The 26,896-nt window shown below is 39.9% G+C and overlaps 1 protein-coding gene and 1 pseudogene across 4 annotated transcripts in view; both read left to right on the top strand.

Moving 5' to 3' along the window:
- Positions 1-6,301: 6,301 nt before the first annotated feature.
- Positions 6,302-26,896, top strand: part of ELMO2 (engulfment and cell motility 2) — a 67,901-nt gene continuing 47,306 nt past the window's right edge. The window contains exons 1-3 of one of the 4 annotated variants that reach the window (XM_074211199.1): positions 6,302-6,320; positions 16,941-17,113; positions 24,910-25,039. The gene's annotated coding sequence lies outside the window, so the exon portion shown is untranslated. Of the gene's footprint in view, positions 6,321-16,940; positions 17,114-17,720; positions 25,040-26,896 lie in introns of those variants that run through there. The other 3 variants (XM_074211201.1, XM_074211200.1, XM_074211198.1) reach the window with 3 other exon arrangements.
- Positions 8,482-9,361, top strand: LOC141493603 (large ribosomal subunit protein eL6-like; annotated as a pseudogene).

Below are 26,896 nucleotides of genomic sequence, written 5' to 3' on the forward strand. Positions count from 1 at the left end.
CGTTTTGCTATGTATTTCTCCTTATAATTCACTCAGCTTTTCCTCTAGGAATCTAGATGCTATATGCTAAGTGCATACATATTTAGTAATGATATAATTTCATTTCCAGTGGTGTCTTTTAAAAAGATATAGTCTCTTTCCTTATCTCTTTTAATGAGATTGATTTTTGCTTTTACTTTGTCTGAGATTAGGATCTCTACCCCAGATTGTTTTATTTACACTGAGGCTTAATATATTTTGCTCCAACCTTTTACCTTTACCCTGTGTGTGTATATATCTCTGCTTCAGATGTGTTTCTTGTAAAGAACATATTGGGGTGACTAGATGGCACAGTGGATAGAGCACTGGCCCTGGAGTCAGGAGTACCTGAGTTCAAATCCAGTCTCAGACACTTAATAATTACCTAGTTGTGTGGCCTTAGGCAAGATATTTAACCCCATTTGCCTTGCAAAAAAAAAAATCTTAAAAAAATACAAATAAAATTATAAATCTTTGTACTTTATTGCTCTAACATTATTAATCAGATATCATCAGTCACAGTTTGATTATTTGATTGCTTGATAATCTATTGTTTTCAAGATATTGGGACAGCTAGGTGGCTCAGTGGATAGAGCACTGGCCCTGGAATCAGGAGTACCTGAGTTCAAATGTGACCTCAGAAACTTAATAATTGCCTAGCTGTGTGGCCTTGGGTAAGTCACTTAACCCCATTGCCTTGCAAAAAAAAAAAACCTAAAAAAAAGAATAAAGATATCATCACAGATTGTTTACTTCACTGTTTGATAAGCAGCATTGATTCAAATTGCATCAAATTCTAATCATAATCATTTTTTACCTTACCCCATTTTTCAAGTAGACACAATCCTCCTCACAACCAAGTATCATCCAAAACCATATCATTTCTTGAATTATTTGTTACCCTCCCCCCAGGCCTATTTTCTTTCACACTTTACCTCCTGTCCTCCCCACCCTTTGTTAAGTGAAGCTCTAGTTAATTCAAACTCAGATCTAATTAAAGAGAATCTTGAAGATCTCTAAGTATTGGGAGGCTCTGGAGGTCTCACCTGAGAACTTTACAAATGATTGTAAGTAATAGAGACACTGTCTCAGGTCCTCCTATTTTATGATGCTCTCATTAGACAAGGTGCTTAATAACTTGTGATTAAAGTGAGTCAAAGTATAATGAGATACTTAAGTTAAAGTTAACACCTCTGCTTTTTTGTAGGGCTTTTTGTCTCAAACATAGTGATGTCATCTTGGACCTCTTCAATTAAGAGACAAGACCCAATTATATCCATATCCTTTAGGTTCATTCTCTTCAATTATATTCTACCCTCTAATTATCCTTAGAAAATTAAAGTTCTAAAGAATTGGAAGTGTTGTATTTTCCTTTTTAGGGCTGTATACAAATTGATAATGGACCAACAATTGTTTCAAACAGTTTTGCTTTTTCAGTTTCCTTTTCATTTACCATTTTTTATGCAACCTTCAGTAATGTATTCGGTGATTGAATTCTCTGTTCAGTTCTGGTCTTTGTATCAGAAAATTCTGGAAGTTCTCTATTTCACTGAAGTCCTCTTTTTCCCTCTCAGTATATGCTGAATTTTGCAGGGCAGTACATTCTAGGTTGTAATCCCAGGTCCTCAGATCTCTGAAATATGTTATTCCCACTCTTCCAATCTTCAATGTTGAGGCTGATAGGTCCTGTGTTAGTATGATTGTGTTCCCTTTGTTATTGAATTGCTTTCTTTTTGCTATTTGCAACATTCTTTCCTTTATTTGAGGGTTCTGGAATTTGGCTATTACAGCCCTTGGAGTTTTTATTCTGGGGTTTTGTGGATTCTTTCAATAATTATTATTGTTATCTTGTTCTAGTAGATTTGGGCAGTTTTCCCTTATAATTTCCTGTGTGATGTTTTCCAAGTTCTTTTGTTGGTCCAGTCTTTCTAGTAGTCCAATGATTTGTAAATTGTCTCTTTTGGATCTATTTTCCAGGTAATTTGTTTACCCTAGAAGGTACTTTACATTTTCTTCAATTTTTTTCAGCCTTTTTATTTTGTTTAATGGAATTTTGTAGTCTTGTAAATCATTGGTTTTTAATTGTTCAATTCTAATTTTTAGGATTTTATTTTCTTCAATTAGCTTATGTGTTTCCTTTTCCAGTTGGTTATTTTTACTTTTAACAGAGTTGATTTCTGTGGTCAACTTTTCACAATTTTCCTGCATGACTTTCATTTATTTTTTTCCATTTTTCTTCTTCCCCTCTTCTTTGGTTTTTAAATTCTTTTTTAAGCTCTTTGATGAGCTTCTATATTTGAGTCCAATTTATAGACTGTTTTGATACTTCCCATGTGAGTGATTTTTCACTGCTTTCTTCTTCAGACATGGCCCTGTCATCATCTTTGTCTGTGAAGTAGTTTTCTATATAGAGCACTCTTTTCCTTTTTTTTAGTTTTTTCAAGGCAATGGGGTTAAGTGGTTTGCCCAAGGCCACATGGCTAGGTAATTTTTAAGTGTCTGAGGCCGGATTTGAATTCAGTTCCTCCTGACTCCAAGGCCAGTGCTCTATCCAGTGCTCTATCCAGTGCTCTATCCACTGCGCCACCTAGCCACCCCTATATAAAACACTCCTTTAGCTTTTTTTTTTTAGCAAACACAGAATTAGGTTCAATCCTGGGGGAGCCTAACCAACTAAAACAAAGTTTGGGGTCTTCTTTTCTCATTCTTTCATTCTTTATATTTCAACATCAGCACAAAAAGGAAAATTTCATATGTCTTAAATTTGGCTCATATGATCTCAAAGTGAATAGAAAGGTACTCAATGTATACTATATATCAGGTATAGCTAGCTATTTATTTTCTCCACAGTACATGAAAGAAATGCTAAATATACACAAGACCCATAAGCTTACATTGACACAAAGATTTAAAATAATCTATAAGTATTGTTATACTTTTCTACAAGATTGAAACTTTTCAGCATGCAACTAGACCCTTACTACAACAAAGTAACCTCGTTTTTTGATATTTTGTATCTATTTAATCTATTCACTATTACACTCAACCTAGAAGTTTCTCCAATATTTTTCCTGTGGACCCTTTTCTCCCCAAAGAAGCAAGCCAGTCTAGCACCTTGAGGGAGAGACAGAGGGTAGCCAAAAAAGTCAAAGCACTACCACCATCTTAACCAACATATCCCTTTAGACTTGATAGAAGCAACCCAGAATCCCGATTCCAAAAACTTTGGGACTAGCAATGCTTCCAGGGCATTGCACACAGCCATCATCCTGGGAAACAACTTCTATGGAGATGCAACCTGGGAACTGCTCTTGCAGATGCTACAGTCACAAATGCTGAAGACCAGAAAGAAAAGTTCTTCCTACCACAATCCTTGGCAATATCAAATGCTTTAACATCACAAATTAATATTATTTTGTCAATGGAAATTCCACAAAAGAAGAGGCTTTATAATCTATTTTTGCAGTTGTCCCTTGACTTTCCCCTGAAATCTTCCATTTGCATTATTGTCTCCTCCAATAGAATATGAGTTCCTTGAGAGCAGGAAATGTCTTAATTTTCTACATATATACCTACAGAACTAAGTAAAAGACTTTTTTATATATATAACAAAAATATTAACAAGTTTACTTTTATTTGCTAACTTAACTGAGAATTTTGCCTCATATTTCATTAAAACAAAGAAACAGAGACCATTTCCCAAGGGTTCCCTCTTTTTCTCTTTATCTCACATTGCTCAGAAATGTTTCTCCTCCTTCACCCCTGCCTTAAGTGAAGAGGTATCCTTTTTCTTTGCTAGGAAAAGTCTTTTTCATACATCCTTGATCTCATTCTATGCTGTTTTCCCCAGAGTATTGTCTCCTCCATTATCCTCATTTTCTCCTTAATCTTCAGTCTCTATCTACCAGCTGCTTCTCAAAATGTGTCTACAAATGTACCCATATCTCTTCTTTCTTCCACAAACCCTCATTTGATCCTTCCATACCTGCCTCCTATTGTCCTCAATTTTTCCTCCCTTTTGTAGCTAAATTCTTTAAGAATACCATCTCTAATAATTACCTCTACTTTCTTTCCTCTTATCCTTTTCTTAACCCTCTGCAGGCTGCCTTCTCACCTCATCATTCAACAGGATCCACTCTCTTAAAAATGTATATACAATAATCTCCTTGACAAATCTATTAGCCATTTCTTTGCCATCCTTCTTGATCTCTCTGCAACTTTTGCCACTGCTGATCATCTTTTTCTCCTTAATAATCTTTTTTCACTAGATTTTCATGACATAGCTGCTCTCTCTTGTTTTGAACCCTGGTCTTCCTGGAACATTATAGCTCATACTTCTTGCTATTCTTCACACAGGAGATGTAATTTCCAGTGTCCATGATTTGCACTGACTATTTTTCATGCTTTCAATGCTCTTCTTCTGTACCTCTCCCCTCTCAGAATCCTTGGTTTCCTTCAAGGATAGCTCAAGGGTCTCCTTCTGCTAAAAGTTTTTCCTGGTCCCTTTCATTGTCAGTACTTCCCATCCAAGGATACTTATGTTTGTTTTGAATGTCTTGTAAACACCTCTATGTATACATAATATGTACCATCCTTAGAATGTAAGCTCTTTAAAGGAAAGGAACTGTTTTTCTTTTGCCTTTGTATTCCTAGGGTTAGCATGGCCTAATAAATACTTGTTGATTGATTCCTGTCTCCCAGCAAGAGTTCCAACCATTGCATAATACAATCTCCTATTACTATTTTTATTTAACTTTTTAAAAAAAATTAACAAGCATTTTTTTTACCATTCTACTTCCCACTACCCTGAAAAAAAGAAAAAAGCAAAATCTTTGTAACAAATATTCATGGTCTGGGGGCAGCTAAGTGTTGTAGGGGATAGAGTATGGACCCCCAAATCAGGAAAACCTGAGTTCAAATCTGGTCTCAGACACTGGATATTTAATAGCTACTTAATCCCATTGTCTCACAAAAAAATAAAAATAAAAATAAAACACAAAAAACAGATATTCATGGTCGAACAAAATAAATTCTGACATTGGTCATGTCCAAAAATATTTGTCTCCATCACTTCTTTGTCAGAAGGTGGACAGGCAATTATCACCATTTTTCTGGAATCATGACCATGGTTAATCCTTGTGTTAATCAAATATTAAGGTAATTGGGTAGAACAGTGAATAGAGAATTGGAGTCAGGACAGAACTCAATTTGAATCTAATCTCAGGTATTTATTTCTTGTATGACCTTGGGCAAATTATTTAACCTCTGTCAACCTCAGTGTCCCCACCTTTAAAATGATTATAATAATAACACCTACCTCCCAGCATTATTAAGGATCAATAAAATAATATTTGTAAAGCTCTTAGTATAACACCTAGCTGTGTGGTTGTTTGGTTCTTGTCCTTCATTATTCAAGAAGACCAAAATGACTCACTATGTTAGTGATGAATTACAGTGTGTTTGACTGTGGTTGATCAGACCAAAATGAGCTCAGAAGACCATACCACAGATCAGGCACAAATAGTCCACATGAATACCTGACGTGCTCTAAACTTACATATTTCATATTTCCTTTAGACTGCTTCAATTCTGCATTGCTCATAGAGCACAGGCCCCTCTCTGATAAGAGCATACTACATTGGGTGGTCCTGCGCCAGTGTCTCCCATGCCACACAATCTTAAGAAAGACCTTCAGCATGCTCTGGTATTGTTTTTTCTAACTTCTGAGGGCCTACCCTGTAAGTTCTCATTTTTTTGTTTTGTTTTGTTTTTTGCAAGGCAATGGGGTTAAGTGACTTGCCCAAGGTCACACAGGTAATTATTAAGTTTCTGAGGCTGGATTTGAACTCCTGACTCCAGAGCTGGTGTTCTATCTACAGTGCCACCTAGGTGCCCCCCTGTGTGAGTTTTCCATAAAATAGTCTTTTTGGCAAGTGTATACCTGATATTCAAACAACATGGCCAGTCCATTATAGTTACATTTTCTGTAGTAATATTTGAATGCTTGATAGTTTGATTCAGCAAAGAACCTCAGTGTCTGGTATCTTATTCTGCCAGATGATCTTCAGAATTTTCCTAGAACAATTTAAATGGAAATCATTCAGTTTCTTGAAGAAACTGGTAGACTACTCAGGTTTCACAGGGATACAGCAATGAGGTCAACACATCGGCTCTGTAGACTTTCAATTTGATAATCAATCTAATACCTCTTCTCTCCCACACTTTCTTTCAGAGCCTCCCAAGGCAATGCAAGTGTTCACCTCATTATCATTGTGTACCTCCCTGGAAAGTACACTGACAAAGTAAGTAAACTAATTTACAGTATTTAAAACTTTTCCATTTGCTGTAATTGATGATTCCGCATACATTGAACCTGTATGGTACTGGCTGATGGAGCATCTGTGGTTTTTTTTTTTGGTATAATTGTTAGGCCAAAATTAACATAAGTAGCAGAAAATAGATCCATATTTTGTTGCATCTCAGCTTCAGAAGCTTCACTGAAACAGATCACACACCAAAACTCCCTCCATTTGGTCTTAGCTTGTAGTCTTTTCAAATTGAAGAATTTACCATCAATGTGGTAGCTGACCTTGAGGCCAGGTTCATCCTCAGTGAATGTAAATATTCACCTTGGAGAGAATGAGTCTGTGATCAGTCCAGTATTCTGCATCACACATTGCCTTCCTCATTCTAACAGTTCTATCTATCTTTTCTCCTTACAATCATTTAGTCTGTTAGATGCCAAGGTATATCCAGGAAGTTTTACTGCATTTAGATAAAAGGAAGAAAGTGTTTATGTTGAGAAGGGAATGAAATGCAAAAGTCTTCAGTAGTAAGTGACCTTTGCTGTTGTTTTTTTCCAACTCCACTCCTCCCAAGGACTCCTGCCATATCCATACCCTAGCATTAAAATCACCCAGAATTATAAGCTTATTCTCTCTCGGTTAATTGATAATAAGGGTCTTCAGGTCTTCATAAAATTTTTCTTTGACTTCATCAGAATTCATCATGGAGGGAGCATAGAGACTAATGATGGTGATATGATGTTTTCCTTCAAGTGGCAATCTCATTGTCAAGAACCTGTCATTTGGGGTGGCTAGGTGGTGCAGTGGATAAAGCACTGGCCCTGGAGTCAGGAGTACCTGGGTTCAAATTCTGTCTCAGACACTTAATAATTACTTAGCTGTGTGAAAACAAAGAACCTGTCATTCATTTCTTTTGGCAGGTATTCAAGCTTGTTGGCTAGTTTAGTTATGATTGCAAAATCTACCTCAACTTCATGGCTCTCCCCTTCACTGCTGTCATTCCAGGAAAAACATGTATCCAGCTCTGACTTCAGCAATCTGGTCTTCATTTGCCAACCTTGTTTTACTCAGAGTTATTTGGATATATTTGCTAAGTTCTCTTGCAATGAGTTCAGTTCCTCTTTCAGGTCTGTTGGATCTTGTGCTGTCTATGAGCGTGTGCATATTCCATGCAGGAATGGTGAGTGGAATCTTTTTTTTAAGAAAGATTTTTATTTATTTTGAGTTTTACAATTTTTCCCCCATTCTTGCTTCCCTTCCCCCACCCCCACAGAAGGCAGTCTGTTAGTCTTTACATTGGTTCCATGTTATACATTGATCTCAGTTGAATGTGATGACAGAGAAATCATATCCTTAAGGAAGAAAAATAAAGTATGAGATAGTAAAATTACATAATAATATAACATTTTTTTCTAATTTGATGGTAATAGTCTTTGGTCTTTGTTCAAAGTCCATAATTCTCTCTCTGGATACAGATGGTATTCTCCATTGCAGATAGCCCAAAATTGTTCCTAGTTGTTGCACTGAAGGGATGAGCAAGTCCATCAAGAGTGATCATCATCCCCATGTTGCTGTTAGAATGTACGTTTTTCTGGTTCTCTCATCTTGCTTAGCATCAGTTCATGCAAATCTTTTCAGTCTTCCCTGAATTCCCATCCCTCCTGGTTTCTAATAGAACAATAGTGTTCCATGATATACATATACCACAGTTTGTTAAGCCATTCCCCACTTAATTTCCAATTTTTTTTGCCACCACAAACAGGGCTGCTATAAATACTTTTGTACAGGTGATGTTTTTACCCTTTTTCATCATCTCTTCAGGGTATTGACCCAGTAGTGGTATTGCTGGGTCAAAAGGTATGCACATTTTTGTTGACCTTTGGGCATAATCCCAAATTGTTCTCCAGAAAGGTTAGATGAGTTCACAATTCCACCAGCAATACATTAGTGTCCCAGATTTCCCACATCCCTTCCAACATTTATCATTGTTCTTTCTGGTCATATTGGCCAGTCTGAGATGTTATCTCAGAGATGCTTTAATTTGCGTTTCTCTCATAAGTAATGATTTGAAGCATTTTTTCATATGACTATGGATTGCTTTGATTTCCTCATCTGTCAATTGCCTTTGCATATCCTTTGACCATTTGTCAATTGGGGAATGGCTTGTCTTTTTGAAAATTTGTCGCTCTCTCAAGATGGTGGACAAAAACCCCCCAAAGCCTCCAAAGGAAAAGAAGGTCAGAAAGGGAAAAAAAAGGAAAGGAAGGCCAAAAAGGAAGATGGGGCTGAAAAAGTGGTGAAAAAACCTCGAAAGCATTGCAGTCGAAACCCAGTCTTGGCCCGAGGGATCAGCAGATACTCCAGGTCTGCAATGTATTCCCGTAGAGCCATGTACCATGTACAAGCGGAAATATGCTGCACCAAAAACCAGGATTGAAAGGAAAAAGAAAGACAGGGTGCCTGCTACTATCTCAAAGCCAGTTGGTGGTGATAAAATGGAGGAAACCTAGTGGTAAAGATTCGCAAAATGCCCGGGTATTACCCTACTGAAGATGTGCAGAGAAAACTCCTAAGTCATGGCAAAAAACCCTTCAGCCAGCATGTGAGGGAACTTTACTCTAGCATCACCCCAGGCACAATTCTGATTATGCTCACTGGCCGCCACAGGGGCAAGTGTATGGTTTTCCTGAAGCTGCTGGCTAGTGGTTTGCTACTGGTGACTGGACCTCTGACCATCAATCGGGTTCCTCTACAAAGGACCCATCAGAAATTTGTCATTGCCACCTCTACTACAGTTAACCTTTCTGGTGTAAAAATTCCAAATCGTCTTACTGATGCTTACTTTAAGAAGAAGAGGCTCCATAAACCCAGACACCAAGAAGGAGAAATATGAGATTACAGAGCAATGCAAGGCTGATCAGAAAGCAGTGGACTCTAAGCTCCTGCCCCAAATCAAGAAAATTCCTCAGCTCCCTGGTTACCTGTGTTCTGTATTCTCTTTCTCCAATGGAGTTTATCCTCACAAATTGGTGTTTTAAATGCCTTGCAGAGAACTCTTATTAAAATATTTGGAATAGCGGGAAAAAAAAGAAAAAGAAAATTTGGCTCAGTTCTCTATATATTTTAGAAATGAGTCCTTTGTCAGAAATACTAGTTGCAAAAGTTGTTTCTCAATTTACTACATTTCCTTAGATCTTGATTACAGTGGTTTTGTCTGTTCAAAAGCTTTTTATTTTAATGTAGTCAAAATTATCTAGTGTGTTTTGAATGATGGTTTGTATCTCTTCCTTGGTCATAAACTGTTTCCCTTTGAGTGGAATCTTTTTTGAAGGAGTTTTTGTTCATTTTTTTGTGTTTCCTCCACAGGGTGGGATTCCCCCCATCTTGATAATCAGACCAGGTTTGGGTAAATAGTTAATTTTGAGGCATCTTTTCTAGCCTTTCCCTTACATTAGGAAGTAAGCAGTGTGATCCTTAAAAGTGTTGCTCTGACACCCAGGGGGCTGTCGAATTACACTGCTGCTTGTAGTATGGTAATGACCCTATATTAGCCACTGATTTGTTTCTTGGATTCGGTTCTGGGTTTTGGAAAGAACAAAGAGATTTATTAAAGGAAGTTACAGCATATTAAGAAAGGGATAGAAAAATTAGAAAGAGTTTTAAGAGAAGACTATGTGGATTACTAGCTGGCCAGTATTCAGCAGGAGACTGGAAGGTCAAAGAAAGAGCCCTCTTCTCCTTCCTCTTAAGTTCTCCCCTGGAGTCCAAGGGAGGGGGTGGTGACCTGGGAGTGACCCAAGTCCCTCCTTGGAGATTTTGCCTTTTGGGGAGGGGTCCCTTTTGGGTGGTCTTCCAGGACTTGTGCTTCCAGGCTGGAAAAGCAACCCAATCCAAGTTGAAGGTCAGGCCTTCAGGTGTGGTCTAAATTAGATGATAAAGGAAGGAAGATTTCTTTTACAATACAAACAAAAGATTTACAAAGTTTGTCTCCAACTGATCTCATCATCCCCTGTGCCCATGATTCTCTGCATCACTATAACCTGGGTCACCTCTGGGCAGGGTTGTAACTATAGTTCCAGTGTATCAGCACCTGCTGCTTTGTCACTTGCCTGTTGCCTCAGGACTTTGAGATAGGGATGCCCTTTGATTCATATGTAAATTGGATTTAAACCAGACAGAGTTGGAGGAAGTCATCCACTTTACTCTCTCTTCCAAAGTCATTGTCCAGGGGTAAGATAGAGTCAAGACAATTGGTGATGGTTCCAGATGCAGTGGATGACCTTGGCATCTTCAATGTCTAACCAAGCTCCAAGCACTCCATAGCACCTATTTCAGCGGCCTTCATGACCGCCGCTGGAACAACGAGTCGTTTGCTCATTTCACCAGTGGACAACTTCACATGCTTGGGTTAGATACCCCCTCAACTCACCTTTGAGTCTGAGAATCCCTTGGTTACCTTCAATCTGTTTTAACCGATCTGCTGAAATGATTAACCAGATTATGGCTGCTATACATGCTACAACTTCTTGGAGCCATAGGTGAGAGTTAGGTAGATCAGGTAGACATAAAAGATAGAAAGCAGTCCCGAAAAGAATCTGACAGCCCTCACACCACAGATACTTGTCTTCCTTGACTACAACCTACACCCAAGCACCTAGTAGGTATTTAAATGACTGTTTCCTTCCATGGTCAGTTTTTCAAAATGTTTATCTTTACAATGTTTTTGTTATTGCATAAATTGTTCTCCTAGTTCTCCTCAGTTCACTAAATAATAGTAATACATACTAGTCTTCTCAAGTTTCTCTGAAACCATTCTTTTTAACATTTCTTATTCATAATAGTATTCTGTTACATGCTGTTGACATCACCAAATAACAAATATAAATCTCCTCATTGTATCACTGGTCACTGGGTGGCACCAACATCCAGAAGAGGGAAGATTCCCATGCTTTCTGGAGGTCTTAGCATAATTGCAAAGTCACAAAGGTTTTGAGCTGGAAGGGGTCATTTCTCTTGGCCTCATATCCTTCCAGCTCCACCCTGAGTTGAGGGCAGCTCCCTTGATGGATAAACCAAAAGCAGCCTTTTCAGATCCTGTCTTCTGATAGTAGAATTTTATAAGAATTCCTCTCCATAACTCCATTTTTTGGGTACAGTTTTCTAGCTGGGTTCCCACACTCACACATACCTGCATAATCAGCAAGCTTAGAGAAATTTTAATAAACCTCTATGTTAACCTAATTCTGTTTTTTTTCTTTCTTGAAACCAAACTCTACAGGCTAATGTTTGTCCCTTATTAGGACAAACTCTAGAAGTTAACACTACATTAAATTCTTTACTAAATGGCCAAATTCACAGAGGGTGTCAATTCATATACTACAATTTGTTTACCCATTCTTAAGTCCATAACCATTCCCTCAGTGTCCCACAGTATCTGTCTTTGCCAACAAAAAAAGAGCTACTATAAATATTTTTTTTACAGACATGAATTCTTTTTGATCTTTGGAGTAAAGGCCTAGACCTAGTTTTGTTTTCACTGAGTCAAAGAGCTTAGTAGAAGCTTAGAGAGCAGAGTTCCAAAATGTTCTCTGGAGTGGCTTAACCTCTAATTATGAATTATAATATCAGTTTAGAAAGGTCTTTTACAATTAGTGTGGCGGAACAGTGATATGAAGGGCTATTTGCTAATTAAAGAAGTTTATTTAATTAATTATGTGCCTCACCTGCCTTTTCACCCTGAAACTTCTCTGGGTTCCTGGGGTCTTCTTACCCTGGAACATCTCTCCACCTAGTTGCTTCATGACCTACTTCTCTCACTGATCAGTTCTATCTATTTCAAAAGATGGCTCAGGATGATCATGCTTTGCTTTTCCAATAGTTTGTAATTTCTTGAAGCCAGGGATGATCTTTTGCCCCCTTTTTGAATTCCTAGTTCTTAGCCTGACTCTTAGTACCTGCTTTATAAAGTTTATTTATTGATTGATTTGCTCTGCTCATGATTTTTCGAACTTCCTCCACCATAATCTGACACTTTCTCTCCTCCCCTTTTTCATTTCCTTTTTTTTAATATGCTGTTTTCTCCCATAAGAAATATAAGCCCTTTCAGCCTTTTTTTACTTATATTTGCCACAGTAAGAGGTTTAATAAATGCTTATTGCCTTGCCTTCTTATTTGCTAATTAAAGTACATATAAAAGCAGTTAAGAAAAGAGAAAGATCCTTGGAGGTAGATATTGGGAGAAAACTTCTCTCACTAGTTTTACAGAATGACTTAGAGATCACAAATCTCATGCAAATTTGTCAATTCAGTTTTTAAAAGGGAGGAAGAAGGCTCTAGAATGTTTTGCACAAAGGCATGCTAGGCCCTGCCTTATAATAAGTTACTGACCACAAGGCAATCTGCAAAAGGCAGACCAGAACAAAGGGAAGTTTCCCTAAAGCAATTTATAATTTCCCTGACTAAAACTGGGCTTTATTTTTCACGTTCAAAGCTTTTTCTCATAAGGGCAGTCAACCCTAAGTGGCTGATGCTTTCCATTCTGTGATTTTCTGGATCAAGTCATCTGATTGGTTAATATTTCCAGAAAGGATTGCAATGCCTTTTGGGAATTGTATTCCTATTAAAAACTCCTAGTCAAAGAAGATCTGTGCATGGGGGAAGGAAGCAACTATTTATTAAATGCCTACTACTAGGCAATGAGTTAAGTCCCATCATCGACATCATTTATATAGGCTACTATATGGGCTAAACATTTTGAAAATACTATTTCATTTGATTTGACAACCCTAGGAAGTATGTGTTTCATTATCTTCATTTTACATATGATGAAACTGAGGCAGAGGGGTTAAAATACTTTCCCAGGGTCACATAACTAGTACATGTCTGGGGCTGGATTTAAATTCAGATCTTCCTGACTCCAGGCCTGGCTCTCTATCAATTGTATCAGCAGATTTGGAGCTGGCTTAGAAACCATTAAATCCAGCCTCTCATTTTATGGATATGAAAACTGAGGTTGATTTGCTCATGGTAAGAGCTGTTAAGTGTAACTTGTCTAAGATAGGGTTTGAACTCTGCTCTTCCTGACCTTAAATTCAGTTTGCTATCCACTGGACTGTGTTGCTTCTGTCACTTTCTGCCTCACCATGATTACTGAGCTAAATCTGAATTCCATTGCTTACTTTTAGTAGCAAATCATTTAACTTTTGTGTGCCTCAAATTCTTTTTTTTTTTTATTTTTGTAAGGCAAAGGGGGTTAAGTGGCTTGCCCAAGGCCACACAGCTAGGCAATTATTAAGTGTCTGAGACTGGATTTGAACTCAGGTACTCCTGACTCCAAGGCCAGTGCTTTATCCACTATGCCACCTAGCCACCCCCGCCTCAAATTCTTTATCTGTAAAATGCAGCTAACTCTGAGGTTTGAAGTTCAAATGGGGTGATTTACATAAAGTGCTTTGTAAATTTTGATGTACTACTGGTATCCCTTCCTTATTTTGACTATTACCATCATTATATCTTGGTTTGGAATGAGAAATTAAATGGGAATTTTAGGGGGAGTTTTGTGAGTCACAGATGACACAGCCTATGAACAAATACTTAACTCAAATTTTACAATAAAGTAACTATACACACCTCATTAAAAAAAATCAGATTTCTTCTCTGATATGAAAGGAGGGCCAAAAATTAGATTTTTCAGGATGAAGGGATGTTGTACACCTAGCCACTGAAGCTGTGGAAGGGATAACTGTATATTAATGTCACCTATTAAGATAATTGGCAGTTGGGTGGTGCAGCAGAAAGCTCAAGAAAGATCTGAGTTCAAATATGACCCTGAGCAAGTCCCTTGTCAACTAACCTTGTTTGCCTCAGCTTCCTCATCTGAAAAGTGAACTGGAGAAGAAAGTGGGAACTACATTAGTATCTTTGACAAAACAACACCAAAAGGGTCACAAAGACATGACTGAAAATAACTAACAATTAACCATTAAATTAATAATGTAATCCAACCCTATAATTTTACAGTTGAGATTACTGAGGTTCAGAGATAGGAATGGATTTACCCAAGATCCCATAGCTAATTAGGGACAGAGAACATTAGAACTCAGATTTTTTTTTTTTTTTTTTTTTTTTTAGTTTTTGCAAGGCAAATGGGGTTAAGTGGCTTGCCTAAGGCCACACAGCTAGGTAATTACTAAGTGTCTGAGATCAGATTTGAACCCAGGTACTCCTGACTCCAGGGCCAGTGCTCTATCCACTGTACCACCTAGTGGCCCCAGAACTCAGATTTTTTTTGACCTCAGTATTTTCCCTATTACATGATTGTGCCCTATAGTTTAAATTTTTATTGATATTTTTTATTTGTATGCCACCATCATTTCTAAATATATCCTTCAGTCTTCTCTCTTCCCTCCCCAGCAAGCCATCCCTTGTAACAAAAAAGAAAAAAAGTAGTTCAGCAAAACTCGCCAAAATATAAACCTAGTACTCTGAAAGAAGATACAATATTCCAGACCATAGGCTCCTCCCATTCCTCATTTTTGCCAAAAAAGAAGGGAAGTGTACTACATACAGAATTTTTTTTTTTTAGGTTTTTGCTAGGCAATGGGGTTAAGTGGTTTGCACAAGGCCACACAGCTAAGTAATTATTAAGTGTCTGAGACCGAATATGAACCCAGGTCCTCCTGACTCCAGGGCTGGTGCTTTATCCACTGTACCACCTAGCTGCCCCATACAGAATTTTCTTAATAAGACAATGCCATGGAACTTTGGGATTATCTACTTCCCTCCCTCAGTTTACATGAAATGGAGGCTATAAGAACTGAAATAATTTGCCTCAGTTCACCTGAAAAGTAAGGGCACAATCCAAACTCCGGAGACATTGAAAAGAAGGGGAGCAGGACAGGGCTGGGCCAGGAAGGTCATAGAGAAAGTGGCACTAGTAGTTTTCTATTTTAAATAATGATTCTTGCTCACCAGGTACTAATCCCAACTGTTTCTTCCTGCCAAGAATGGAGAAGTTATCAGTATTCTACTAGTTTCTTTTTCTTTCTACCCCCCACCCCCACCCCCAGTTTTTGCAAGGCAACCAAGGCCACACAGCTAGGTGATTATTAAGAGTCTGAGACCCTATTTGAACTCAGGTCCTCCTGACTCCAAGGCTGCTGCTCCACTGCCCCACCCAGCTGCCCCCATTCTACTAATTTCAATACCTAGAAAAAAGGTATTGGCAAAGCCTTGAATCTGTCATTGTGGAAGGGGACCTACCTTCCTCCTTCTCATTGGGAACAACTATGGACCAACTACCACCTACAGGCAGGAGGGACAGCACTCCTAAACCACCAGTCCTGCTTCCAACCCACTCTTCCCAGCTACCATCCTGTAAAGCAACCTCTCTGGAAATGCAGGCTAGAAACTTCTCCCGCAGGTGTGATAGCCACAAATACCAAAGACCAAGCAAGGAATGTTCTTTCCTTCAAAGTTCTTGGCAATGTCAAATGGTACAATGGAAGAAACTGAGTGATTTTACCAGTGAAAATAGTATTTAAGCTCTGCTTCTGTAGCCCAGATTTTTTCGATTTACAATCGAAACCTTCCTTTTGTATTGGCTCTTCCATTAGAGAGTAAACTCACTGAGGGCAGGGCCTGTTTTACTTTTCTATTTGTATTCGCAGAGCTTAGAGCAGAAAGCACTGAACAAATGCTTTATTCATCCTTTTACCACATTTCTATCAATTATTTTATTTTTCTTCTTGTGTCCCTTTCCATTTGGGACAGGGAAGACTTCTCAAGGGAGCAGATAATCCATTTTTCTGTCCTTAGCCTAACCTTCTGTATTTGAACCGTATAAAGCCTTTCTTTTAATTGCTAATTGTAGATAATTGTGACCAGAAATAGATGACTTTGAAGCACTGACTCCACAGGCTAGGATGTGACAAATATCTGGAAAATGTGGAGGAGGGCTTCTCTGAAATGGGCTGCTCAGAGCCTGAGGGGGTCTGTTGAGGAGTGGCGGGGGGAAGGATTCAATAGGAAGCCATAAATTGTGAGAGCGACCAGGAGCCGTAGAACCCAGAACAGTGTCCGAACGCTTCATGCAGAAGCCCCGCTTGCCCGGGGCGGGCTCCGAGCCGGGAAGGGACCTGGCCAGGGTCACAGGTGCGGCGAATGGCAGGGCCCGGGCCTGCGGGGGCTCCGGTGGCAGCAGCCGCCTCCCACGCCTCTCGCATCCCTCCAGAGGCTGCTCTGCGCCCACGGTCAGCCCGGGCCGCGGGTATTCTTAGCGCGGTGATGGCGCCTCTGACACAGGCTGTCACTTCCCACTCTCGGCCCCCGGTACTATCACTACTGTGGCTCTGGGGTGTCTGCTTGTGTGTGGTGTGCTCCGGCGCGCCTGCCTTCACAACCAAGAAAATGCCACACACAGCGGGAGGGGTTCTTTTTACAGTTCCAGCCAAGTTCCAGCCTCTCCCTCCCGCAGTGAAAGAGGTCCTCAGAGCCTAGGCCCGAGACAAAAAAAAAAAAGGCGTCCGGTCCCTTTAAATTCCAGCTCTAATGGGCGGGGTCCCCCAGCAGAGTCTCCGGCTTCCCCGCCAGCCGGGTAACAGCTCCACCCTCCTCCAGATCGACAAGGGGATAAGCCAGTAGAAGGAGAGAGTGCCGGCCGCAGAGCAATGGGAGCGCGGGACGGCCCCCACGGGGGCGGGGCCTCGCTGGGCTGGGCCGAGGAGTCCGCCTGGCGGAGCGGCAGCCGCGGAGCCGCGGGCGCGACGGCAGGGCCCCAGCTGGGCATCCTGGTGAGTAACGGCCGGCGGGGCCCGGGCCGGAGCCGCTTCTGCGGCTGCAGAGGACGAAGGCCCCGGCTGGCTGTCTCTGGGGGGGGGCGGGGGGCGCAGGAGCTACGGGGTCGGGGGGCCCTCGGGGGCCTGGGCCGGAGGGGCCTGGCGGGGAGGGGGAGGGGCTCCGGGGCCTGGGGGGAGGGGATTGGAGGAATGAGGCGTGGGGGCGGGGGCGGCTGGAAAAGGAGCGTGGGCTACGGGGGAGGGGGGACCCGGGGAGGGAGGCCGGTCTGGAGAGGGGTACAATGGGGAGAACGGCCGAAGTGCCCCTGGGGAGCCTGGGGGACGAATGCCCGGGCCGGAGGGGGAGAGTGGAGGGAGAGAGACCCCGGCAGGGAGCAGAATGGCAGAAAGCGTGTCTGGAGGGAAGACCGGGAGGTGATCCGGGAGATACACACATATATGGAGAGAGGAGGAGGAGGATGGGGAAAGATGTCAGGAAGGGGGAGGATGGAGGAAAATTGGGGGGGACGGATGACTGAAGGCGAGGGAAATGGGGATTAGATGACTGGGAATGGGGGGAAATAGAGGGGGAAGGTTGACTGGGTAGGGGGAGGATGTGGAAGGAAAGTAGAGAGCCGAGAACTCGGGGTAGACATACTAGAACATGAAGGTGTGGGACTCCAGGGTTCATAGAATCATATACCTGGAAGGACTTGAGACATCCTCTCTAATGGCACCCGTTATTTTTCAGATGAGGTTTAAAAATGCTTGGTGAGGACAGGGATTGTCTTTACTTTTTAATATTCCTATCCCTGATTTCAGGATCTAGCACATGAGCGCTTAGCTGATGTTTGTTGATTGATAAATGAATTTAGGAGAGGTTAAATGATTTGCCCAAGATGACAAATAATAAGTGATAGAGAGATATTCATTAATCTCTGTCAAGTACCCAAATTACAAAGTCATCTTGAGATTTGAACCCCATGATTATAGGTCAGTCAGTCTATTCTCAGCTTCAGGGCCCTACTGTGCCAGGATGTTCTTTCTTCCAACTTCATTCTTAATGAGGTCTTCCAGGGCTCTTAAGGTGATGATAGTAAATCAAAACTTCTTGAAGACAGCAACATGTGATTGATGCACATGACTTATTTAACTTGTATAGATCAGATGTGTCTCTAGAAGTTGGTACTGCCTCTCCATCCCACCTTTGGAGACATGCACACAGGACACAGATACAGAAGACATGCACGAGGATTATGTTGAAGAAGATCATATGAGATACTTTGTTCACTATTTAAATAGCCAGAACCCATCCCTGATTGGTGGCAGCTCTTTTATACCAATTCTGCTCGTGTAAGAACAGTTTATGCAAACCAAAGCATTGGTCTGAGAATGCATCCTACCTAAAACATCTAGTAGTCAAGGGATCATAGGATTTTGAATGGAGGCAAAGTTGGAGATCATATTTCACTTAGTGAAATTGTATAGTAAAGTCAGAAGACTGTAATCCAAAAAAACTAATGTGTTTTTAGATAAGCTATTTTAACTTCTCAAGGTCTGTTTCCTCATATCCAAAATGAGAGGATTGGATTAGATGAGCTTGTGATTTTTTTCCAAATCAGAATCTATAATTTTTTGAACCATATTCTTCATTTGCCTAATGAGGAAACTGAGACCCAGAGAAAAGAAATGACTTGCCCAAATCAGAATCAGGATCTGAGTCCAGGATATCTAATTCTAAACTTATCATAGTATCTATCATGCCCCACTCTCTTAAGTTTGGTCTCCAGAGTTTGCTTCAAAGTGACAAGAATGTACAGTACGCTTAATATGTGCTTGAACTCTGACCTGGGGGTGGTGCTAGGATATAGAAAAGAATGAAAACACAGATCTATAGGTCACTACTTATCCTCAGGGAACTCAGTTTTGTTGGAATTAAATACACATTCAAAGCAGATGACATTATAGAACAGTATTCAGTATGATTAAGTGAATAGTGGGTGGTGCAGACAGTAAGTGCCAGTTTGGTTTTAGAGCAGCAAATGTAGAAGAGCAGATGCGAACTCCTAAGGCAGCTCTGGACCTGACTCAGACTTATAAAAGTCCTTTAGAAAAGGAATAATGATGATACCACCTTGCATTCTTATAGTGGGTTTTTGGTTTTGTTTTTTGTTTTACTTTCCAAGTGCTCTTCATCTCTATTGTCTACACTTTTCCTCCCACATCTCTGGCAGTCAACAGTGTAGTAAAAAGAGTGATGAACTTGGAGTCAGGAGAGCTGTGTTCAGATTGTGACTCTGACACTTACTAGTTGTGGGACTCTGGGTAAGACACTTAACCTCTTCACCTTAATTTAATCATATGTAAGAAAAGGAAACTAATAACTATACACTCGTGAGGAAATTGCCAAGTTAGTCTTAAAGTACTTTTTTTTTTTAGGTTTTTTTGCAAGGCAAAAGGGGTTAAGTGGCTTGCCCAGGGCCACACAGCTAGGTAATTATTAAGTGTCTGAGACCTGATTTGAACCCAGGTACTCCTGACTCCAAGGCCAGTGCTTTATCCACTATACCACCTACCCCCCCCCCTTAAAGTACTTTCAAAGTGTGAATTATTAGGTGGGGTACTTTCCAGCTGAGGGAGTTGCGGTTTACTTGCCTTTGAATCAAACACCTCCATTTTATAGATGGGAAAATGGAAGCCCAGAAAGAAGTGACTTATCTAAGATCATATATAGCTGGTTGGTGGCATCCAGCTTAGGGATAATGGCCTAGGAGTCTCATGATATCTATTATCATTATACTATATTAATAGTAATAGGAGTCTCCTAGGGCTAGGGCTCTTTTCCCAACACCTCACTGCTTGCATGATTGTGGTCCTGACTGAGCATCTTGGAATTCTTATTAGTCTGTCAAAGAGGAATTGTTATTCTAAAGCCCCAGTTATTTTTTTCACTCCATGTTCTGTTTTCTTTCTTGGAAGCCCCAAATACTGAAGGAAGTAGTTCTATAGGCAGCCCTCTGATAATTCTAGTATCAGTTAAGGATCCAATTTTCCAGGGTTCTTGGTTAAGCATCTGGGAAGTTCTGGCATTATCTATATATAGCCATCTCAGTTTGTGATGTTTTTTGTTTTCACCTAAAGACAGGGTTGAATTATAATTTTCTATTTGGCAGCTATGGGGTCCAATACAGTTTAAACGTCTTTGGGATGAAAGAAGAGAATCTCAGAAGCATGGTTAGCTAAGAAAACTCGTCCAACTTTGCTATCACCTTCCCTCCACTGTCTTCCATTTTGTCTATCTGTTATTGGTTGTGGTTTTCTCCCCATATCTGCGGAGGATTTCTACCTCTGACAAATTTTGACTAAATAGTGTCAGATACCTGAGTTGCCTTTTGCTTTTATTGGGGTATCTGCTGATGTTTCTAGCAACAAATGTCAGAACCTGACCCTGTTGGTTAATTAGATCTACTCTATACTAACAGGTGCATTGTGGTCTGAGTGGTGGTAGCTGAGTCAGTGCTCAGATAAAGAGATTTCTGGGGAAAGCCTGAAGTGCTAGATGGTATTGCTGATTAAGTAATGGATGTGCCCTCCAGTTTTTTTTCCTGGTAGTATGTCTCCTAGAATCATGTAATATCAGAGATGGAAGGGAACTTAGAATCTAGAAGATTAGAACGAAAGGAAGAATGTTAGAATACAAAATGGCAGAACTCAAAAGGGACTTTGTTCCTTATTTAGTCTAATCCCTCATTTTATAGTTGGAAGACTGAGTCCCAGCAAAGTGAAGTGACATAATCTGAGGCCACCCAACAGGGTAGTGGCAGAAACAGTATTAGAATCCATGTCTCAGCTCTCCCAAGTGCTTTCCACTACATTGACTGTCTCCTGGTGAGTTGGTTTTTTTTTTTAGGTTTTTGCAAGGCAAATGGGGTTAAGTGGCTTGCCCAAGGCCACACAGCTAGGTAATTATTAAGTGTCTGAGGCCACATTTGAACTCAAGTACTCCTGACTCCTGGGCTTTATCTGCTGCGCCACCTAGCCGCCCCTCCTGGTGAGTTTTAATAGAACCAAACTTCCTTCAACAGTGTCAGTAATGAATGTTAGAAGGTTTTCAGTAAAGAACTAAGGGGTTCACTCTTATAGTGTCTCCCTCTTGTCCCTTAAATTCTTAGTAATGGGACAATCATTTTTCATTTTCTTTCTTAAGATGTGTTGTGTAGCACCACCATAATCCAACCCTGGGGAGCAAATCACCATATTTATGTGATTTATGAAAGTGTCAAGAGGTTTTTGTAACAATGATGAATCTATAAGCACATCTTTCAAAATTCACTTAAAGAATGCTCCATTTGGGACACTCTGTGATGCTCATTCTTCTCACTGTGACTTTGTCTTTGAAACCTGGGTTTTAGTTCTTCCTAATATGTTGTTAAATTATCTTCCTTAGATCAGTACATGTCAGAGGGCTTCTTTCCCAAATTTGCTTGTGATTAAAGTTTTCAGAGTTTTTCTTTTATATCCGATGCAGAAAGGGTGGAAGAAGAGTCATTTTATTCAGAATGGGCAAATTACTTCTTTGTTCTCCTGGGACTGGACTGAGAGACACAGCTCAGCTATCCCTGGCCAATTTTTTCTGAACTCTGCACTACTGCTGAGTAGAGGAGTGAGAGAGGCTATTTATAACCCTGTGAATTTTGCAGAGGTAGTTGAATTGCTTCATCCTGATTTTCCCTCCTTTCGAAAATGAAAATGAAGAAAATGAGCGAGCATGGGGGCTCTGTTGAGAGGTCTCATCTGGGTAGAAAGCAACACTGAGTCTCAGCATCTCACACACACACACACACACACACACACCCCACCACCACCACCACCACCACACCACATCACACCGTACCACACCATACCTACACACATGAAAACAACATACCTAATATGGTTTCTTTTTTTCCTGCTTAAGGGCCTGCATTTGGTCCTCTGGGTCAGAGGACCCCCCCCCCTTTTTTTTTGACCCTTAACAGGAAAAGCCCAGATCACTACTTAGAAAATACAATGAAGCATATTTTTAGTATCATATGGAGAAGACTTTCCTTAAATTCTAAGCTGTGGAATAATGGAGTGGAAGATAGCTTCTTTTAATATACTTTTTAAAAAATTTTTTTAGTTTTTTTTTTTTGGCAAGGCAAATGGGGTTAAGTGGTTTGCCCAAGGCCACACAGCTAGGTAATTATTAAGTGTCTCAGACCAGATTTGAACCCAGGTGCTCCTGACTCCAGGGCCGTTGCTTTATCCACTGTGCCACCTAGCTGCCCCTTGGAAGATAGCCTCTTGAAGGTAACCTAGAGGTGAAATGATTACTTATAGAGGGTCACATGTTCAGGTACTTTGGATAAGACCAGTCTCAAGATCCTTGTTCCTGTGATATTCTTTGATATTGAATTTGATTTAGAGAAATATTTTAACTTGAAATGACTTTTTTTTGAGTGCTGAGGGAGTAAACAACCACCAGGTAACTCTGAAAATTTGTCAAAAAGAATTTTCTTTTACCTTAAGGAGCCAAAAGTGACTTGGTACAGGACTCTTGTCTATCATGTGATTTAAATTCTTAATTTATTTCTATTACACCTCACTTATATAGATGTCATATGACTGGTTTTTAGCAGAGTAGAATTTCATCATTCAAACATTTGTTCCCTTCAAAATCATTCTTTGAGAGATCATGTGTTTACCCTGCAATGTTGCTTTTTCCTGTAATTTTTCAGTTCTTTGAGAAGGGCCTTTAGAATGAATCCACAATCCATAGTGCCGCCCTGTCTTCGTTGCCTGTGAATAGATTTGATTTTTGTATATGATCCAGAATCATTCAGACTCAAATGGGTAGAATAAGGTGGTTGATCAATGTGGTTGGTGCTGTTTGAGGTCAAAAATGACTCTGGAAAGTAATGAAACTAGTTTCTTGTCTGACTTGTGAAAAAGCCAGGAAAGCAGTTCCCAAAGAGGAGTTCCAAATGTTATACAATGACAGCTTTGTTGAAATAAATATGTAACTTCCCAAGGGAACTTTAAGAAGACAGTACTCTTTTCAGTATTTAAGTTCTTATATAGAGTCATAAGATATACAGTTTTAGATCCAGAAAGAATGACAAATACCATTTCATCATACTGACTTTATAGATTAGGAAATTGAATACAAGAAGCCCTGGATTGAGAAAAAAACAAGTTCTAATTTTAACTTTGCCATTTACTTCTGTGAGATCTTGAGTAAGTGACTTCCTTTCTGCTTCTTTCTCTCTCTAAAGAGGATTGAACTAGATGATCTCCAAAGACCCTTCTGTTGATATTTTTCTATGATTCTGTGCTCATGTTCATACAACTAGGTAATGGCAGAACTGGGAGGAGACCCCAAGTCTCCTAACTCTCTGTCCAATATTTATTCCATGCTGTACTGCTCACATAATATTTAGAAGTCAGTCTTGTTACAACGGAATTGTACCTTCTAGTTAGAACTTTTTATTTTATAAGTGAGGAGGCCTAAAGAAGTTAAACTACAGGTTCTCAGTGAGTTGGGTCAGCTTTGGAATTCAAACTCTGTTGTGTCCTCATCCTCCTGGACCCAGTTATATCATTGAGGTAGAGGATTTACAACCAAAATAGTTATAGGTGTATAATAATGATCAGTTCCTTTTGTGGGCCTCTTGTGAATCTATGCACCCCAAAGCCACAAACAGATTTCTAGGGCCCTCTTTTCTCCACCATGAGACGTCTTGGAGGACAAGAGTTGGCAGTTTCATCCTCCCATCAATTGAGTAGGTTCTGGGGATGTTGGCGTCTCAGCAGTTTGGTCTAATGTACCCTATCCCACTATGAACACTCACACCTTGGTAGTAGGTAGTAGTTATGATTTTCTTTTCCTGAGGCTCATGAATTTGTTGGGGGGTTTTGTCCTTTAGCCACCGATGGGTCACCTGAGAATTCCCTTTTGTTGCACTCTGAGAGTTAGTCTGTACTTTGTCAGACCAATGTGTTCTGAATGCCAGTTTTTCAGTTTAGAATCATGTTAAAGGAGAAAGAGACAGAAGAAAGGAAAAAAAGATGGTTAAATTTAGGAGGAACCTGGGAGGTGTTCTTGTTTTTGATTAATTTTGTCAGTGTTGGGAACTTCATATATGGAATTTATTTGCACTAATGTAGATAGTGATTTATGAATCCAGAAAATTTCTGAGGGCACTGAGAAGTTTTGTGATTTGTGAACTCTGCTTCTCAGAGTTAGAAGAGATCTTATAGAGACCAATTGGTCCAATCCTTCATTTTACAGATAAATAAGTTGAGACCCAGAAAGGGGAGATAGTTGATTCTGCTTATCGATGAGAAAGTTGAAATTAATACTTGGTTCCTTGATTTCTAGCCCTATGCTTTTCCCCTATGTACACGGTTGCTTCTTCTCATGATGGTGTGCCAGGAGGAACTGACAACTACTGTGGGGGCCTCAGTGGCTGGCTGGCTGGATAAGTGTGGAAAAGTAGCCAAAAAAGGATTTTTTTTAAAGAGTATCAGGGCTTTTTGCAGACCTCTAGGCTGGGAGAGGTTTATGTACAAATGTCCATTGCAGTCATCCATCAGCCTGGTGACTACCCTTAATCAGACCTTGAAAGGATAGGATGCTATACTACCACTTAAAAGTACCAGCAAGCCAAACCTAGTTGCCTAGGATACCGGTCACATGGCCCACCCTCCAGCTTTACTCAAGCTGGGATTCATTTTTTTCCTCCTTTTTTAAGGGGGGAATATTTCCTTTTGAAAGCCTTATCTTGTAGATTTCCAAGAAGTAGAGCCATGTACAACTATATGCTGTTCCAGTATGATCCTGTTTTTGTTGCTTTGATTTGAAGCTTTGAAAACCTGAAGGAAGATTAAATTGTGATCTGAAAAAAATCTTACTCAAAGGTAAGATCATAGGATTTTAGAGTTGAAAGAGACCTTAGTACCACTCCCTCTTTTTACAGAGATGCTAATGGATCCTAGAAAAGTGAAAAGTGACTTACTTGAGGTCACCCAGGTAGTAGGTGGTAGAGCTGAGATGTGAAAATAAGTCTTCTGATTCTACATCCAAGTCTATTTTTAAGGCTTCAGAAATCATGTAGCCCAGTACCTCTTTGAAAAAAAAAAAAGTAGCTTATTTTTTACCTTTTATTTCTTTATTTGAATTCCAAATTCTTTTCCTGCCTTCAGCCTATCTCTCATTCATTAGAAGGCAAGCAATATTATGACCATGATATATATATATATGTGTATATATATATATATATATATATGTATGTATATATACATACAGAGAGAGAGAGAGAGAGAGAGAGAGAGAGAGAGAGAGAGAGAGTCACTCAAAACATTTTCTTTCATATTACCCATCCAGCAACTCTTGCTGGACAGTACAATATCCCTGACAAGTCCTCATCTAGCCTCTGCTTGAGTGCTGTGAAAAACAGGGAGCTCCTAACCTTAAAAGGATTCCATTTTTTGAACTTCTTATTAATTCTTGGCTGGATCAATATCCATGTTCACCCATTATGTATGGATGTGCCCAAAGGATCTATCATTCATTGGCTCTCTTTTTTTTTTTCTGGTATTCTTTTTTTGGTGATCTCATTAGCTCCTTATAAGTTCAATGATCATTTTTATGTAGATGACTCCCATAGTTATTTATTCTTTATTCTTTTTTTGTTTGTTTTTTGTTTTTTGCAAGGCCATGTGTCTGAGGCTGAATTTGGATTCAGATCTCCCTGACTCTAGAGTCAGTGCTCTAACCATTATGCCACCTAGCTACCCCTTATAGCTATGTTTTCTCTATAGATTCTTAGTCTTCTATTATGAACTTCCTGCTGAAGAGCTTCACTTGAATTTTCCTTTAGCATCTCACACTCTGCATGTCTGAAATAAAACTCATCTTTCCCCCTAAACTTACCTCTCTTCCTCATGTCCTAATTTTTATGGTGAGAACTGCCAACTTTCTAGACATCCAGGTTCACAACCTTAAAGTCTTTGACTCTGTCCAAGTCCTTTGACTTTGCTTTCCCTCACTCATAATTCTTGCTCTAGCCTATTTCTTGCAGTTGTTTTCCTCCACTCACATAGCAACCACCCTAATTCAGTCTGGCCCTCAATACTTTCCCCTGGGTTTCCTAGGTGGTTTCCCTACTTTCCCCTTTCTAGCCCATCCTCTTTTTGGCTGCCAAATCAATAGCCCTAAATCATATATCTAGCCTTGTCACTTTCTTGATCAAAACCTTTCAGCAGCTCTGTTGCTTCTTAGGATAATATGCAAACTACTCAGTCTAGTATTGAAAGCCCTTCACATATTTTCTCTGCATCATGATATTTCATCTTCCCATTTCCATGCTTTTGCATAGGTTGTTCCAGGTGCCTAGAAGGCTCTTGTTCCTCATTGCCACCTCTTTGAATGCTTAGCTTCCTGAAAATTAGCTCCCTTCAAGACTCAGCTTAGTTTCCACTCTGAGTAAAGTTCTTTACTGATAGAGACTTAATTAGTGCTTGAACCTGAATTTGAATACTCTAGGAAATCTCTTTCCCTAATTCCTTTTAGTGGTTCTAGTTCTACCCTCTGGGGCTATGGTTAAATAACAAGATGCTTTCTTTTTCTATATGAATTCTCTTCACATATTTGAAAATCATTATCATGTTGAAATTATAACTTGTTTTGGTCCCCTGACCATTCCTTCCTTCTAAGTTAGTATAGAAAGAAAGTTTATAAATAACCAGTATAAAGGGGAAGAACCAGAAAATTAG

This window comes from Macrotis lagotis, chromosome 1 (assembly GCF_037893015.1).
Source record: "Macrotis lagotis isolate mMagLag1 chromosome 1, bilby.v1.9.chrom.fasta, whole genome shotgun sequence".
Lineage (NCBI taxonomy): Eukaryota > Metazoa > Chordata > Mammalia > Peramelemorphia > Peramelidae > Macrotis > Macrotis lagotis.